Source organism: Trachurus trachurus (assembly GCF_905171665.1).
Source record: "Trachurus trachurus genome assembly, chromosome: 7".
NCBI lineage: Eukaryota > Metazoa > Chordata > Actinopteri > Carangiformes > Carangidae > Trachurus > Trachurus trachurus.
In genome coordinates, this window is record NC_139901.1 from 16,803,741 (window position 1) to 16,822,263 (window position 18,523).

Sequence of the window (18,523 nt, forward strand, 5' to 3'; positions counted from 1 at the left end):
TACGAACTCTATGCTTTCTTCATGTCGCAAAGTCAGATGCTACCTAGGTCAATACTTGACTCCTTTATTAATTTTGCATGGCCAAGGATTCACAGGTAGCAAATTTCACAGCTCATCATTGCAGATATTGTGTTTCAGGCAGGAGTTAGCTGGAAACATAATATCTCCACGGAGATGTGATCTCCTCTGGGGTAAACCGAGGTTAATAGTGATGATATGCAGTGGCTTTCTTGGGTCTTGGGGTCAGACTTTGTGTTCTCACATCGGCAAAGATCCGCTAAACAGATTCATTGGCAAGATGAGAAGTGAATGATTTCTGCAGGCGTGTGGCCAATAATCCTCTCGTGACTGAGGATCATATGCTGATTCAGAAAAGACTTGATGTGCCGATGCATTACAACATCCTGCCAGCTCATGGGTGATATGTAAGACATCAGTGGGATTTTATTTTTCATTTTTTCCCACTCTGATTGATTCATAGTCAAGACAAATGTTGAAGTCAGACGTTCAAGGTTTCCTTGGTGAGATCTGCATTGAATAGAAAACATCCAGCATTGTATGTATCATTGAAATAATATTTCACTGAGGTGAAATGTGGAATCGGAGCCTGTAACAAGCCAACCCCGGAACTCATTAATTGCAGGTCATCATACATCAGGTCAAGGTGACGTGCTGTGAATTATCAACATGAATATGACATTAATTGTTGCAATGTGCTGACTGTTTGTACAGCAACATAATGACATTACAGTTACATTAATGGTGAAACAGGTTACTTTAAACATGGCAAAGGACTAAACAGAATGAAAACAGTAGGCTATGTATTGTGATGAATGCCATCTAGGATAACAAAGAAAGCATGAATTGTGTTTTGTGAGTGTTTTTACTTGACACACTTCCTTTAATGGTATTTTAAAAAGTGTAGTATGGATCTACGGTGGATCAGGGGCTAAAAAGAAATGTCAAGCACACTGAGTGGATGTGAGAGGGAGAATGGAGCCCAGGCACACACACAAAAAAGTAGCACAAACTTTTAACAAGCGAGGAGTGTGATAAGATGTGGCTCCAGAATGATGTTTGAGCCATCATGTCTGCAAGACAGACTTTCACTCACACACACTGATATTCACAGTTTCCATAGCAACACATCTTTGATTTTTATTAAAAAATCACCTTTTTTTGTCAGATAAAATAAAATGTTATTAACTCTTCAGTCAATAAAAAGAATTATATGATTCTGAAATGTTGAATGTGTGGATGTTTAAAATAAAAAGGTGGAAGCATGAGGCCTTGGATTTGTTCCAGCCACAGAAGTGTGCAACAAAGTGACAAACTTCAAAAGCTTTAGATGGCTTACATTGTGGTTGTGTGTTTTTTCTTCTTCTTTTTTTGCATTTGTTTGTTTTGAGTACACACTGCACAGGAGGACTCAACATGCATTGCATCACACCACAGACTGAATATGAAAGAAATCGAATAATACAGCTTGTCAGGTCTCCAAAGGTTGATAGTTAACAGCTGTTGCAAACCAAAAATTAACGTGCACCACCAGGGAGATTATGATGAATTACGATAGGATGCATACTGTACAAGTCACAATGGAAACAACAAAGTGGGCTCCTCTGAACAAACCACATCCCAACAGTGTGTCTTCTTTCCTTTATACTTTAGCCCAAAGCTGTGATCTCTGCTGTGCTGTGCTGTGCTTTGCGTGCACAGATACTGTATACCATACAACACACAGCAGCAGATGTACCCTCTGAGCTTGGCTTATTTACTTGCGCATCTTTTGGCAAAAAGTGTCACCATCAGGATTTGACTATGATTGAATGCTGTTTAAGAATAACAAATGGATCATCCACTGCAACACATTCAAGCTGTTTCCTTGCTCATTCCATTAGTGTGAGGCGTCCACTGTCAGTTTATTACCTGCAGTAGACTCTAAGGTGGCCCTGAGAGCTCTCAAATACAAGCAAAAAGACAAGCAGTCCGCAAATTCAGAAAGCATCCCCAGGAATTTCACAAAACGTGTTGCAAAAATAATCACAACACATACAAATAAAACAACAAATACACTGCAGATTCACAGCAGGGTATTGAACGACAGGTCCCAGCCAAGTTCATCACTTTTTAGTGTCCCCTGGAAACGCTTTTATTGTGTTGTGTGAATTTGTAGTCTTTGCAGCTCATGTGTAGTAATAGTGATGAAGATGTTTTCTGTGTTTTCTTGTCTAGCACTTCACTGAGCTCTCTTGGCTACTGTTGGATGCAGATTAGCGTGCTCACAGTTTGGAGAGGTGTTTGAGACTGGCACAGAGGCTGAGTGATGTGCTGATCTGATGTTGACTGGGCCCTGCACAAAAACATGATTTACCAACTTTTAAAAAATCACCAAAGAAAAAAAAGCTGAAATCAATTTTAAGTGTTTGCTTTGTGTAGAAGATTTTCACTGCTTTGTCTTATCAAAAATCTTACCATCCCTTCCCTCTGGAACTACATTTGGACCATTATCTATTTTTTGTCAAACTTAAAGATGCGGTTGTGTAACTGAACTCATTCACTTTGATGATTTTAAGATGCATCATGCTAGAGTCACACCATTTTTATTACAATATTTTAACTAAAAATCATGCATTCCATCCCATCTTCTTCTGCAATACAGTAATCAATGTCTTACCTGCTATATAGCCCAAAGTCCCCCATTTGGGGGACTGGCAGACATAAAGAACAACCACAGAGCCTCTACAGCACTTATTATAAAAGAATATAGAATTATTTTACATCAAATTAAACAGCAGAAGCTGGTCTACAACGTGTAAAAACATGTTTATATGTATAAATACTATAAACACTACTCAAATAAACAGCTTAACATCAAACTTCATGAAGCACCTCTGTGTGGAGTCCACACAGAGGTGCTTCATGAAGTTTGATGTTACCCAGTCGCCACATTTCTGGCTCGTATACTACTGTACATTATGCAAAACACATCAGCTACCGCTCATATGAAAGAGCCGGCTACAAAGATGGGAACGATAGGCTACTGTAGGCCTACACAGCACCCGCGGCTACACAGAAGCACGGCAGAGAAAGAAGCCAACAACAAGCAAAGTCGAGCAAACAGACACTGCTTGGCCAAAACATGGTTGTAAATTTCCTCTTACCTTTGCTGTTTTGCCGTGAAAAGTTTGTTTTATGGGTAAATCCCATAGATCCATGGTAAATCCACAATATTTCCAGTTTGAACTTTGACAGGTGTTAGATCTAAAACGGTCCGGACGGCTTTAGGAGCGGAACCTTTGTGAGCGTCGCACACAACAGCCCGCACGTCACACATTTCAGGATTTGGCTGATTCTGATTGGCTGCCAGTAGGCCTACTGTCAATCACATCAACGTGGGTATAGCCTCATTCTACTGGCTGTAACGATTCGAATGAGCTGTCAATCACTCGAATCAATAACCAATCCGCTGCAGAGATAGAGCCAGGCGTAACTGCACCCAAATAAGCAGGTCAGGGCAGCTTTACACAGAGGGACACAGAGGGCCTAGAAAGTAGTTGTTATTTAGTCCTGGTTGATTCTTTTGCGGTTAGTTTATGCAAATTGTATGAAAGTAAAGATTAAACAATGGTTTATAGTTCTAAGCTGTGCCAAAAATGGACATTTTGGAAAGCTCGTCTGAATATTTTGCAGTAAAATCTCAATAATTTTGTACTGCTTCACTTTATCAGAATCAACCACTGCAAGGATAATGTTCATACATTGTACAATCTGAAGGATTTTTTGGGGGGGCGAATATTAATTTTATTTAATTTTTTCTGTGTGCCATCTTCATTTAGGCTACTCTTAACCAGTAACACATATACTGAAATTTACACATCTCAGCAATTTCTAATTTTTTTCCCTTTACTATGACACCAAAAGTATTCAAATAGACCTTGTGGTTGCAGATATATACTCATATTATTATTTTATTATATGAAACGGCCTGGGGAACTATGCAAGTCAGTTTGCTTTTTTGCTATTTTGCTAACCCTCCCCCTGGCCATGTGTATTTGTTTTTAACAAAGCCAACCAGAGGGCAATCTGTGGAGCGGTGGATAACGTTATACTGTATATCATATACGTGCAGGGATGGACTGGCCATAGGGCAATATGGGAAAATGCCACAACAGTGGCGTAATGATGCAGGCGTGAGGTGGCCGCGTGAAGACATGACCAAGGTCTTCAAAAAAAAAATCGGTCAGGGCCAGCTGGTTTAGGGCCGGCCAACTCTGAAAGACTGAAGACACAATAACAGGGGAGATCAGGAGCAGTGTGTATATCTTACCTGGTGGGGCAGCTCCCCCTGTAATCAAAAACTTCATTCCAGTTTGGGTTTGATTCCTCCTATTATTGTGCAATTTTGGTGATAAATGCATTTATTCTTTTCTCATCAACATTATGATCACTGATAGATGACAGGGCCTCTTTTTGGTGCCAGTCCATCACTGTATACGTGTTACGATGTGTGGTCTTATAAACAAGAGATTACGGGTTATGTGTCGTGATGCAGCAGAGGCCAAGGTTTTTGGCCAAGAGACCCTATGTGGAAGGCAGAGAGCCTCCATTCTCCCCTTCACTCCATCACAATTACTCTGAAGCTGTTTAATGAATTAATAATTCAAACTTAGGTCTGAGGTCTTTTTTGGGACTGCACCGTATTCCCTAGTGGTTGATGGTGGTGGTGCAACTGTTGTTATACCAGTAAATAATGGATCGATTGAACTGCTTTTGTGTTTTGTATTTTTAGCAGTTTGCTAGTAAGTGACATCAGATATGAACATGTATCAGTGGCAGTCTGAGTCATTTTGGTTTGGGACCCAAATAGTTAACTTGATCAGTGAGAAGAAAGCAAGCAGGGATGAGCTGATGGATGTCAGGCTCTGCTCTCGTCTGGATGGCTATGATGGAAAACCAACTAACTCAACCTCACCTGCCTGTGTCCAGATGTCACTCACAGGTCAGCTGTTTCACCCTGTTTCCAATCTTTAAGCCAAACTAAGAGGCTGCAGGCTAGCCTCATGTTTACTCCACAGACATGACAGTGGCATCAATCTCCTCATTGAACTGTTCAAGAAAGCAAATAGTATGTCCCAATTTCCCAAACATAACAAATTATTTCTTTCTCATGTGTTCATATTCAAAAGAGGATGTGACAAAAGTCAACAGGTGCAGTTTACACTGTCTGGTGTCAATGAGCTCCTGAGTCAGGAACAAGTAAAGTGACAAAGTGTGATAAATTTTATGCAACGATGTTTGATTAAACAAATGAGACGAATAAGACTGCAAACAGAGCTCCTGTTCTTTTCCAAGCTACTCTTTCACCTCATGAATGTCAATGAGGAGGTGGTAGGGGGGTTATTTATAGTCAAAGATTGAATGCAGGGTCTCTCCCTCTGCCTGATAATGCCCCCCTGTTTGTCTTCATGTGGAGATGGAGAGATGTTTACGCTTACAGCTACAGAGCATCACACCCAGCACCCTGACACAGACACAGACATCGGCAGAACGGATAAAGAGAGCAAGAGGAAGACTTAGAAACAGAAGGACGGAGAGCTTGAGTTTTATTTGTAGGGAATGCCTGCAGCAGGGGCACATAGTAACAAATAAACAGGCGCACACACACGTAGACAACACAGTGCACGGTAATACATTTGGGCCACAGCGCGTGGGCCATGGCCTCCGTGTGACGCCAGCTCAGTGGACACACAGCATGCAGGAGTCATCGTTGGCTGCCATGGATAATTACCATAATGAATGTAAAGGCCCAGACACACAGACAATACTGCAGAAAATAACCCACAAGCACCCAGAGAACACTCACTACCTTTGGTCTCCTTCAAATAAACAGTTGACAATCTGAGTTTGATATGGCTTTTGGTTATTTCTCAATAATTCTGCCATTAACATGTACTGTATCATTATTGAAATAAATGGAATGCATTATTTATCGTTTACAGTCAGCAGTTAGAGCTAATGATGATGGAGAAGCATTATAATATAATGTATACTGTGTGTCCTGAAATTTTCAAAACTTATATCTCCTCTCAGATGCTGAAATATTACCTCTGGGCTCTCCAGGACATGCCTGCAATTGCCCTGCCACTGCTTTTCAAACTGTAAATAATCTTGAATCTTCACAGATCTCACAGCACTGCTGAATAATGCATGCTTGAAATTACAGTTGCCGTGATAGGCGCCTCTGTTGTATCAGAGCATCCTCTCTCTCTCTCTCTCTCTCTCTCTCTCTCAACAATTGATCACAGCCCATAATTCCCTCTGTCTAAAAAGTGGGATGTCACGGAGAAGACTCTGATAAGAGATTCTGCTTTGTCACCCTTTGAAAAAGGTCCCTCTATCTGTGGTCGCACAGCGAGCAGAAATTGCACACTTGGCTAATCCAAAAGTGTAAGGTTTAGAAATAATGCCTTTGGAAAAACCTGAAATAACCACTCAGAATATGTACATACTGTTTCTGCAGGGCATTTCCTTTTTATTTAACCAAGCTGTATGTGTTGTTTGCTACACATTGATCAACCAAAGACTTTTTTTTCCAGGTAACTCCACATCCTCCTGCAGAATGAAGGCCATAAACTAACCTTAACCATCAACTGAAAGCAGCTCACGGTCATTTCAAATAAATGGCAAGTTTTCAGTCATCTGTGGTTTTTATTGTTGCAGAATAGCCGAGAAAGGAAACAAAGATACATCAGTTCTTCTGATCCAACTCGCATATGTGTGAGATTTTATCTTTTCTTTCATTAAAGAAGAGTATAATTAAATTGGCGGAGTTATGGAGTTATTCTACTGTTCTACTTTTTCAACATAGAGATTTCTTCCAGTTGTTTTTTTTAATGACAGTGTCTCAGTAAATCATGAAAAGTGTTTCCCTTTGCCAATTAACAATCAAGACAATGTCTCTATTTAATTCTATTGATTGTCTTTGTGAGACTTGATGTTTGACATACTTAAACTCTACTCTTTTAAATTTTTAAAAATACAAGATACACAATGCTTTTACTGTATCCAAGCTGTAGAAGTTATTGATAATGCAAACTGAGTAATGCTTCACATTTGACGAGTGAACCACAAAGGGACTTTCATTGTTAAGGAATCACAGGACAAGTAGTTTGTCCTAGAGGTTGCTACCAGACATATTTAATCAAAATGCATTTAGAAAAAGAAAGACAAAGGTCATATTCAGCATTTCTTTGGCAGCAGATCGGTCTTAAAAGCTGCAGGGAGTGAGGCAACAAGAGGGAGCAGCTGCTGCGAGCTGTTAGATGAAGAGCAGCAGGCGACGGCCTGCAAACCTCAGACTCCTCAGTGAGGTTACCAATCCCACTGTGTTGGGCTGTTGCACTGAAAACAACATGCACCATGCTCCTATTACTGACTGACTTCTTCTTAACTAATACAACCGACTTTGTCACCTCTGCTGAGAACAGATTCACCAACATGGTTCTTGTTTTGTGTTTTTGACAAAGCAGCTATAGTGTTTGCTGCAGAATTAAGCCACACCATTCAACAAATCAAGACTGAAATCTATAAGAAAATACATTTTGGTCACTACTGTAAAATGACTACATTTAAATCTGTATTTGGTATATGTACTCAAAAATATTAAATTAGATTAGTTCTGTCACTAATTGATATACCAAGACCATTGTTTTTGTTGTTGTTGTTTTTACTTTTATTTCCTTTCTCTGTCTTTTTGGTTTGTATTTACTGTTGTAGGGGATTACCTGGGATTAAATTTTTTTGGGGGGTGACAGTTGGAGCTCCCTCCGACAGGACAGGTTAATCCCCCACAAGGATACACAACTCAGACACTTTACACCCTGCATGATGTACCCTCCCTCACGCTACTCAAACCACTCAAGAAGACAAGGCAAGAGTCAAGCAAAGAGACAACTGACAATGTCACACCATAAATCCCAAGTATATTAAAATTCAAGCACAAAACAGAAAATAAACAGAAGAAAACAGAGAATGTCCTTCCCACACAAAACCACAAACCCAAAATGTTCAAATGTCCCAAACTGGCTAATATAGTTCATTTCAACCAACAAAAAGTTCAGTTTATCTCAGTCCCATAAAACTCCTCTGAGTGACCGCTCTTCCTCAACAAACAATCTTTGAGTCCTATAGGCTAGAACGTCTATGGCTAAGTTTCTTTTTCCCCACTGGAGTAACTCTTCTTCACAAAGAAATGAATAAAGGATCTTTCCTTTAAAGTCTCCAACAGTTGTTGTTGGAGTTGTTAACGTCATTTAGGTTTTTGGATTATGGCCCTATAGCCTACAGTGTGTGACCAAGACCCACACTGTATGACAGAATAAAAAGTGCTACTGCTAATAGGGTACAGTAATCCTCTGTGACCAAAATAATTGAAGAAGATCTGTAATTGTGTTGAAAGCCCAAGAAAGTATTTTCTCTACTCTGCAGAACAACAGAGAGCAGCATCACAGCAACAAATCTCTGTGTCATAGCAATGTGGTTTTATGACCTGCTGTGTTGTTTTCTGACTGTTCTCCACTCAGTAGCATGGACGCTTTCCAAAAACTGTATATACCGCTGAGCTACTTACTGTCTGGGGAGAAAGAAACACATGGTCCTTCAATAAAAGATAATAGAAGTGACAATAAGATTTACCATCTTCATTCATCTTCTTCATTACCATCTTCAATATACTGGGAGTAAGCCAACCCACAAGCTTCACTAGCCCACCAGGTCTGCGGGAATACTGGTTATGTAAGGCAGCTGGTAATTCATTACATTTAATAGGATGCTACGCTGCAGTTGTGCTTCAGGGCTACTACTTATTCAGTCTTTGATAAGAGTTATAAAATCTACTCCTTATGAGTTCCTCTGTGGGAAAATCGTATTCAAGGAAATCTCTGAAGAACCCCTCTGAAAAGAGGCTCTTCTTTAACAACTACACCTGCTGCTGGAAGATAGATCCAATATACTGCATGCTTAGACAATAAAAAAAAAAAAACATGCATGGAGCTCTGTATATTTTGCAAACTGGAGTTGTTCTGTCTCTGTGTGTGGTGCCAGAGAGGAATGGCACCACAATAACTCTTATTCTTTCCCACAGCACTCAGCAGCAGACAAGAGAAAATTGGTCTCTGAGGACAAAAGCAGCATTAATGTACTGTAAGTAAAAAAAAACAGTGTCGAGTACAGTGAAGTCATTTCAAAAGACATGACCCTGTTGAGGTGCTAGTAGAAACTGCCACATAAATGCCAAGCGAGTGCCTCCTCCTGGAGCTTTGAATGATGTCTGAACATGCTCCCTCCATCCAGGAATCATCACAAATTAATGACTACATCAGCAAAGTGTGAGAGTAGAGCTCTTTACTGCAGAAAAAAAGCTCAGGGTGCAAGAGGTCACTGATAATAAAACTCTCTCCTTCATGCTACTGTGTCTTAGCAAGGTCTTTATTGGGACAGATGTGTGCTGTACACAATGAATGCAGGGCCACCATAACACACATCACTTTCATTAAACGTTATGCACATCGTGTGGAAGGTTGTTTTTTATGTGGCAATGAACAACAACAAACAAATCAACAGCAACAGCAACAACAACAACAACAACAGCAACAACAACAACAACAACAACAACAACAACAACAACAAAAAGACTGGATGACTGAGAAATTCTGTTTTGGGTGTGCAAATGTATCCAAGCGCATGCGGCAGATGACATATAGAAAAGAGTGAATTTCACACTTCTGCCTTCTATAGAGCAGAATTAGGCTCCATCACAGCTGAATAAGTATGATGGGAAAGGACAGTGAGAGGCTTTCTAGTAATCGTGCATGTCAGGGAAGATTTCTCTCAGGCAGAAATTGCAGAGTTAAAAAGCAGGGTGAAGTGTGAATATGCGAGGTAGGCAGGACTTGATGGATTCCCGAGGAGGATGACTGACCGCTAATTGAGGAAGAGGCATCCCTGTTGTGTCTCGCTGCATGTTGCCAAGACAGTGGAGGGCAAATTAGGTTTCTTGAAGTCATATGGGAGATATAAGGTGTGATGGAGTATAATAGAGGCAAATGAAATGAGGCGATTTAGACTGAAAGATGCAAAGGACACGGCTCCTTAGGGGAGCCTGCTGCAACCACTGGAGTGCACAGTTATAAGATCTTAGGTATTATGAGCCCATACAAGTCAAACTCCATGCCCTTTATTTCTTATCATGGACAATAACAATGTCAAATCCAACATTACAGGTAAAGTTTAACATGTAAAACACAATGTGAACAATCCAGGATGAGTGAGTGTGTGCAGTGCATATTAAAGTCAAGTCAATTTCTACTGTCCATGTCTCAGTGAGATGAAGTGAGCCAAGAAGAAATGGACTCTGACCCACAAAACAAGAACTCCACAAAAACACAAGAGAGAAATTCTCTCTAGAAACCTTGTAAAAAGAAATTCAGAGACAGACCTCAATACTTCCTCATGCAGTGCCATTCTACCACACTGAATCACTTTTTAATAGTTGTTCCATAATCCTTTTGACAAATAAACTAACAAACAGACATTGGGGGAACTCATAGCCAATTCAACAAGCCCTCAGTCACCCTCATTTCTTCACACTCTACATTTTAAGGTGACAGGGAGTATGGTTGAGGGGCTGGGGAGCATCTCTGGATGGGGTGGTTGCTTGTGGAGGGAGGTGTGGTGTATCACATAAATCTAGGGCTGCCCCCAAATAGTCGGCCAAAATGTCATTGGAAAAAACAAACAAACATTTGGAGTCGTGTCTTGTCAAATCAATATGACTGAACTGTAGGCTATATGAAAGTTACAGGAAAGATACAGGAAGTCGTGACACTCACTCGCTGTAAGTTTTTTTTTTTTTTTACACGGCACGGCAGGTCCCTATTTTATTTTTATTTTTTTGTCAAAAGCGGGGTTTTTTTCAGATTCTGGTTTGGAGACTCTGACATGAAAGCACGTATCACTGCTGTTTTCAACGATTAGTCGACTAATCGCCCTAAATGACGACTATGTGTTGCAGGTCCCACGCACAGGACCCATCTATTTAAAGAAAAACCAGGACCAGAACATGTCAGGTTGTTGCTCTGTTTATCTCCTGTCGCAGAGTAACACTTTATTAACAACTTTTCCAGTGTTACCTATCATGAAAATATGCAAGTGTACAGAACGCCAGTCTCTTGGTTTCCATTTTACATGAGGGAAGTCACACATACAAACTACAAGGCCCCCAATCTACTATAACGGGACAATTCACCGATAGATATTCTCAAATCACACTCAGACTTCATCATAATACAATAAAACACAATTTCACAACTCTTGTGTATGTGGTTTTGCACAATACTAACCTATTTAAAGAAAAACCAGGACCAGAACATGTCAGGTTGTTGCTCTGTTTATCTCCTGTCGCAGAGTAACCCGGAAGCCGACAAGAGCAACAAGGAAGGTCCCGAGTGGCTACATGTTGCTCTACTGCCTCCTACTGGCACTGTCTGGTCAAGCAGTGAATCTCTACTGACTAATTATAGTTCTTTTTAAACTTGAACTTAATTTTACAGCATGAGCTGGATTACAGTGTTCTCCTGAACATATATAAACCACAAACATGTGACCACATATTTGTGTGTGTCACACACTCCCTCACCAAGAAAAAAAATGACTCCTGGCATTTCACACAAATTACATAAACCATATAAATTTTCAAATACCATTAACTTATTTACAAATGAACAACAGATCTCCCATCCTGTTCAGTACACTGGTACATGAGTGACATAAGGCACAAGGGATGTACATGGCAAAAACTGGTATGGCATGGCAAGGTAAGTTGGTTGATATGACATGTGGTGTTGCTGGATCTCATGTTGCATTGCCCAGACTGGTATATGTCCCACCCCATGAGCCTCTACAGCGTTAACTGTAGTTTTTGCCTGGTAAGAAGGGTCACCCAGTGTCTCATAAGTTAAGATCTGTGTAGGTCTCCTCTCCCGAGTGGATTTCCTAAGTACGGGACTGTTGCCTACTGACTGACTACTAGCTGACTGCAAAGACCTCAACTGATGGTCTGGTGGAGTGTGGTTGGTCTCAGAGGTTACAGGCGCAGGCATAGACCCTGAGTGATTGTCAGGTGACTGACACAGTGCAGGCCTGTACTCTTCTACTGACTGTGTTTCCTCTAATCCCTCCCCATCACCAAATAAGCCTGGGCCACAAGCAGTCCCATTTACCCTGTCATGTTCAACAATGTCCAGTAATGTTTCCTCTGGTTCACTTTGCTGGAACTGAGCATACGTCACATTTTCCTCTGGCCGTTCAGTGAGCCTCCTTGGTCCTCCTGTGACGGATCCTCTTCTTACAGGTACCCGAAGCCAATAGTTCATGTTTTCATCCTCATCTGACTCTGACAATTCAGAGTGTGTGAACTCACTCTGATATCCTTGCACTAACTTCACCTTCCTTTTTTTTCTCTCTGTCAGTGACGGTGAGGATGGTTGTGAGGTCACAGGTGGGTTTCTTTTTTTCTCAGGTCCAGATATTTCAGGTAAGTCTGTTGGTAAATCATTCACAAGATGTAACAAATTTCTGTGCAGGGTGCGGCTCCTACTGTTACCAGTTTCTGGATACATCTTATACACAGGACCGCCATTCATCTGCTCTTTGACAATGTAAACTGTGTCTTCCCAGTAAGATCTTAGTTTTCCTGGGCCTCCTCTCTCACCCAGGTTGCGAACTAAAACACGATCGCCTGGCTGGAGAGTCACTCCTTTCACATGTCTGTCATAATGTTGTTTTCCTCTTGCACTTGAGTGCTGGCTGTTTTCAGAGGCGAGTTGATAAGCCTGTTTCATTCTTACTGCCCACTTTTCTGCATATCCTTTTGGGGTAGTGGTCTCCTCTTCCCCTGTCAGTCCAAACAGGAGGTCCACCGGCAGACGGGGGTGGCGGCCATAGAGTAAGTAGAATGGTGAGTACCCTGTGGCTTCGTGTTTTGTGCAGTTATATGCATGGATTACCTGCGGCAAGTGCTCTCTCCATCTGCTTTTCTCTTTTTCTTTTAGGGTTCGAAGTAGCTGGAGGAGGGTCCTGTTAAACCTTTCGGCTGGGTTACCCTGGGGATGATAGGGTGTGGTCCTAGAGTGTCCCACCCCTGAAAGCTGCTGCAGGGTCTTGAACAGGCTGTTTTCAAATTCACGACCCTGGTCATGATGGAGCTTCCCTGGGTAACCAAACCGAGGAATGAAGTCACTGAATAGTTTTTCCGCCGCTGTCCTCCCGGATTTATTCCGGGTAGGATAGGCTTGGGCAAACCTTGTGAAATGGTCGACCACCACCAAGATGTACTCATACCCCCCCACACTGCGCTCTAGATGCATATAATCAATAGACACGAGTTCAAGGGGTGTTGTGGTGGTGATGGACTGCATAGGAGCCCTTACATGAGACACAGGTTTTTTCTGTTTGATACACGGGCATTTTCTTGTCACATAAGTTTCAATGTCTTTCTTCATATAGGGCCAGTAGAATCTGTCTCGAGCCAAGGACAGGACCCTCTCTGTTCCTACGTGGCCCATCTCATCATGTAGATACTTCAATGCCATGTGTCTATACTTTTCAGGTAAGACGAGTTGACGTCTCTGTACTGTCTTCCTGTACAGCAGTCCATTCTCTAAGTGAAGCCTCCCCCACTCATGCAGGAGCCTTTTCACTGGCCCTTTAGCGACACTACTGTGATTGTTTGGTAACTTGGTGCATGTTTTCTTCAAATTAATTACTTCACCGATCACTGCGTCTTGCTGCTGGGCTTGCTCAAGCTCTTTTCGAGTTATGGTGAACCCAGACCCAAGTGTGTGAGACTCTGAGCTGTCCCGTGACAAGTTTAAAGACGCCACATATGCTACCTCCCCCTCTCTGGCAGCTTCACTACCCTCCCAAGTTGCTTTAACTGTGTCCCTGGGAACTTCCTCGGTGCATGCAGCTACATACTCTGACATATCAAGGGGCAGTCTAGAGAGGGTGTCAGCATCTATGTTGACTCTGCCTGGCCTATATCTGATCTCAAAGTTGAAATCTGCCAGTTCCCCCACCCACCTATGCCCCACAGCATTCAGTTTGGCAGTGCTCATTACATAGGTCAGGGGGTTGTTGTCGGTGTACACTGTAAAATGAGGGGCATAAAAAAGATAATCGCGAAATTTTTCACACACCGCCCACTTTAACGCGAGGAACTCTAGTTTCCCTGAGTGCATGTGGTAATTCTTTTCTGCTGGTGATAGCGTTCTTGACCCATAGGCAATGACCCTCAACCTCCCCTCCTGTCGTTGGTATAACACTGCCCCGAGACCTTTTGCAGATGCATCTGTGTGTAACACAAATGGCAGGTTGAAGTGGGGGTAGGCTAGTACAGGTGGGCTGGACAAGGTGTTTATGAGCTGCGTGAGGACTCCCTGATGTTCCTGGGTCCACTGGATCGGAGCTCTTGAGGACAGTTGCCCTCCTTTCCCCTTGTTGCTCTTTAGCTGAGACGATGCCATGTGATTTCCTTTCAGCTGTAGTAGGTCATACAATGGCTTTGCAATTCTGGCGAAGTCCTGAACATAGGCTCTGTAGTAGCTTAGAAACCCTAGCAGCTTTCTGACTTCTCCTACAGTTTGGGGTTTTTTCTCCCTCAGGGCTTGAACAGCTGCTATATCTTTGGGGTCGATCCGCACTCCATCGGCCGAGACCAGCCTCCCCACATAGCGCACCTCCTCCTTGAACAACTCACATTTGGTAGGCCTGAGTTTGATGCCATGTTGCTGCAGAGCCCTCAGAACCCGCCTCAATCCGTCCACGTGCTCCTCGAAGGATTTTGCGTAGCAGAGCACATCATCCAGGTAGGGGATACAGCATTCATCCCTCAAGGAGTCCAGCACCTCCTCCATGCATCTCTGGAATGCGGCTGGAGCATTTGAGAGGCCGAAAGGGATGCGGACCCACTCATAAAGGCCCCAAGGGGTGATGAATGCTGTCAGATGTCTGGACCCCTCTGAGATGTAACCCTGGTGGTATGCTTTCCCTTGATCCAAGATAGAGAACCAGCGATAGCCTCCAAGCGTGTCCACAAGATCCTGAATCCGCGGGAGTGGGTGTCTGTCTGGCACAGTTTTACGGTTTAAGAGCCTGTAGTCAACGCAGAGCCTTAAGGTCCCATCTTTTTTTCGCACACACACCACCGGAGCCGAATAGGGTGACTTAGATTTGACGATCCATTTTTTTGCAAGCAAGTCCTGAATGTATTCTTTCACTTCCTTAAAAAGTGGTTTAGGGATGGTTGCGTATGAACGCTGCACGGGGATGTCATCGGTTACAGTGATTGTCATTTGCAGGTTTGGAATGCGGCCAATATCATCACTGTCACGTGCAAAAGCATTGGACTCCTCATACAACAGCTGCTTCACTATCGCCTGCTCTTCGTCACTCAAATGGCTGATATCAACTGGTGGGTGCCACAGTGAAGGTGAGTTGGTTTTGTCATTCTCAGTTGTTGATTTAGATGTGCTAATTTCATCTATCTGCACACTGGTTCTTTCATCTGTTCCTATTATTTTGTCAATTGGCTGTATGCTGCCTAGAGCAGTGCAGTTAGCCAGAAACACATCATGCTTATTTGAGTTCCCTACAGGGATTTCAACAAAGGGCTTCTCAGTGTGGTTCACTTCTACAAGACCATCACCCATGTCTAACTGTTCTAGCCGTGGATCATCAGTGCTAAGTTCAAAAAGGGCCAGGGGGTGAGAAAAACTAGCAGGGATCGGGCATTTAATGTAGGCAATTTGGCCTGCATGAACAATAATGTTTTGACGGCCTACTTTCACTGTCACTGGCTCAACTATTGTTGTGCTTTTCTCTGCCTGGATGAAGCTAACTACAGCCTCAACTTTCTCTGGCTCAATCTGCATGGCCCCTTTTAGGAGGTGGCATATTGCTGGTAATGTATCCAGTTCACCTCCATGCCCCAGGATTATCTCCTGAATAACATTGAATCCCAGCAGTGGCCTAAGGAGGTTAACTTGGCTAACCAGGAATGGGACTTTAATGGAATTGTTTGGGTTGTCATTGCCAGGTAAGTTGACTATTACTTCCACCCACCCATCATAAGGTATTGTTTCCCCATTAGCAGCACAAACACTGAGGTCATAGTCTCCCACTAACTCACTTAAAGGATGGATGTCTTCGTGTGGTAAGAATTTCTGTTTCCAGTTTCTGTCTATAAGACTAACCTGGGCACCAGTGTCAAATAGAGCAGTAACTGCATACCCATTCATGTGGCATTTCAATAGACATTTCTTTCCAATCAACTGTGCTACTCTTTCAGATGTGGTTTTACTGCTGACCGGAGAGTTGAACATGGCCGCAGGCTGATGGCTGGTTGTGGTCTGCTCTAGGCTGTCACCATTCACCTGAGATGGGACATGGATGCTGGTCACAGGTCGTCCCTCTGCTGTGACCACTGCTGGTTTCCCGTCGGCTTACGTCTCTTCAAACACCCAACTGCCCGATGTCCTTCTTCACCACATGCAAAACAGTGATTGCAGTTTGGCAGATTTTTATCACTGCAAGAGGGACAGCCACGTACTCTCCCCTTTCTCTGTGGTGGTCTTGTTGAAGAGCTTACACAATGACAGTGCTGTTGGGAGGAGTGCTGGGGTTGGGTATCAGTCTGTGTCTTTGATTGTTTCAGTGACTCGATCATTTGTGTTAATGCTTGTACTTGTGCACTCAGTTTTTGTACCTCCTCATCCTTGTTTTTAGAGTGAGAATCACTTCTGTCGTCACATGACTTCTCGGAGTTCACCTGGCCACTCTGAGCATAGATGACCTTGGTGCGTGTATTACGGCCCAGACGACGTCTCCTTTCACTCTCCTCACTGGTTGTTTTGATGACCTGTCGCAGCAACGCTTCATCTGTAACAGATGGGTCAGACAGCAGTGACTTTAATTCTCTCCTAATGTCCTCATGTCTTTCACTCAGTCCCTGATAAACTGTGTGCATGAACACGTTCTGTACTGTCTGTGCCTCATACTTGATTTCTGTTTCAGTCCGCTTTGAGGTGAGAATAACCTTTTGTTTCAGTCCCACCATTCTGTACAGGAACTGTTGTGGTGTTTCATGCTCCAGTTGTTTGCCTGTTATCAATTCTTGAAAGAGCTCAGTTGTGCTCTTCTCCCCCATGTGAGACCAGAGGAAACTTTTCAGCTCGGCTACTGTCATCTCATCTTTGCTGATCAACATATCTTTGAAATGACCTGGCTTGGTGATCCGTAGCACTGCTCTAATGACTTCACTTTCTGTATGCTGTTCTTTTAGCCCCTCATCTATTTGTTTGCAGATGTTACTGTAACTGATGTCTGCTGTGGTGTCACCTATCTGCCCACCATAGATTTTGAACTCTCTTTTGTGAAGTAAGGCTAAATCTCTGAAAGCTACCAGGCTATCACCCACATGTGAAGGCTGGTGTGCAAAACTTGGGTGTGGTGACTCAGTGACATATGTGTTGCCGGGTTGCTTAGAACCACCTACAGTTGTCTGCTGGGCACCAACATCTGAGGTAAGTGGAACATAATGGTCACTACTGGCATGGTGCTCAGGTGTTGTAATTTTTGCAGTGGCCCCATACAACAGTGTGCTAATATCTCTGTCAATATTCCTTGTATCAGCTGGAGTGGTTTGAACATTTACACCTGAGTGAGTATGTGCTCCTGTAAACACTGCCTCATCATCAACCGTTTCAACATTAGCGGTAGGCATTGCAATAATTTCATCGATGAAATCTTTCAAACTTAGTAGCTGGGACAATCCCTGGTCCTCTAAGTCCATTAGAGATGTGGAGGACATGTAGGAGCATACGTAATCAAAACATTTTTCTTCATCCTGCATGTCCAACTTATCTGGATCCAGCTGTTGTTGTGGTGGGATGTTCTCTGCCACATGGATGATCTGCTCAGCAGAAAGGCGGAGTAGTCCTTTTTTTATAGACCAAACTAGGTCTTTTCTCTCGCTAGAAGCCATAGTCCACGCTTGTCCAACGCTGGGAATGCGGCGCTCCCACTCTGGCTACACACAGACGTCCTGGGCCCGCGAAGTCCCTCTGCTCCGACAGCGAAGTCCCTCTGCTCCGACAGCGAAGTCCCTCTGCTCCGACAGCGAAGTCCCTCTGCTCCGACAATGTGGTTTCTGGCGGTCCACCGGTTCAATAATCACTGGATTGATGGCCCCTGTCGCTCCGGTGCCGTCAATCCCGGACGAGCCCCCATAAATTGTTGCAGGTCCCACGCACAGGACCCATCTATTTAAAGAAAAACCAGGACCAGAACATGTCAGGTTGTTGCTCTGTTTATCTCCTGTCGCAGAGTAACACTTTATTAACAACTTTTCCAGTGTTACCTATCATGAAAATATGCAAGTGTACAGAACGCCAGTCTCTTGGTT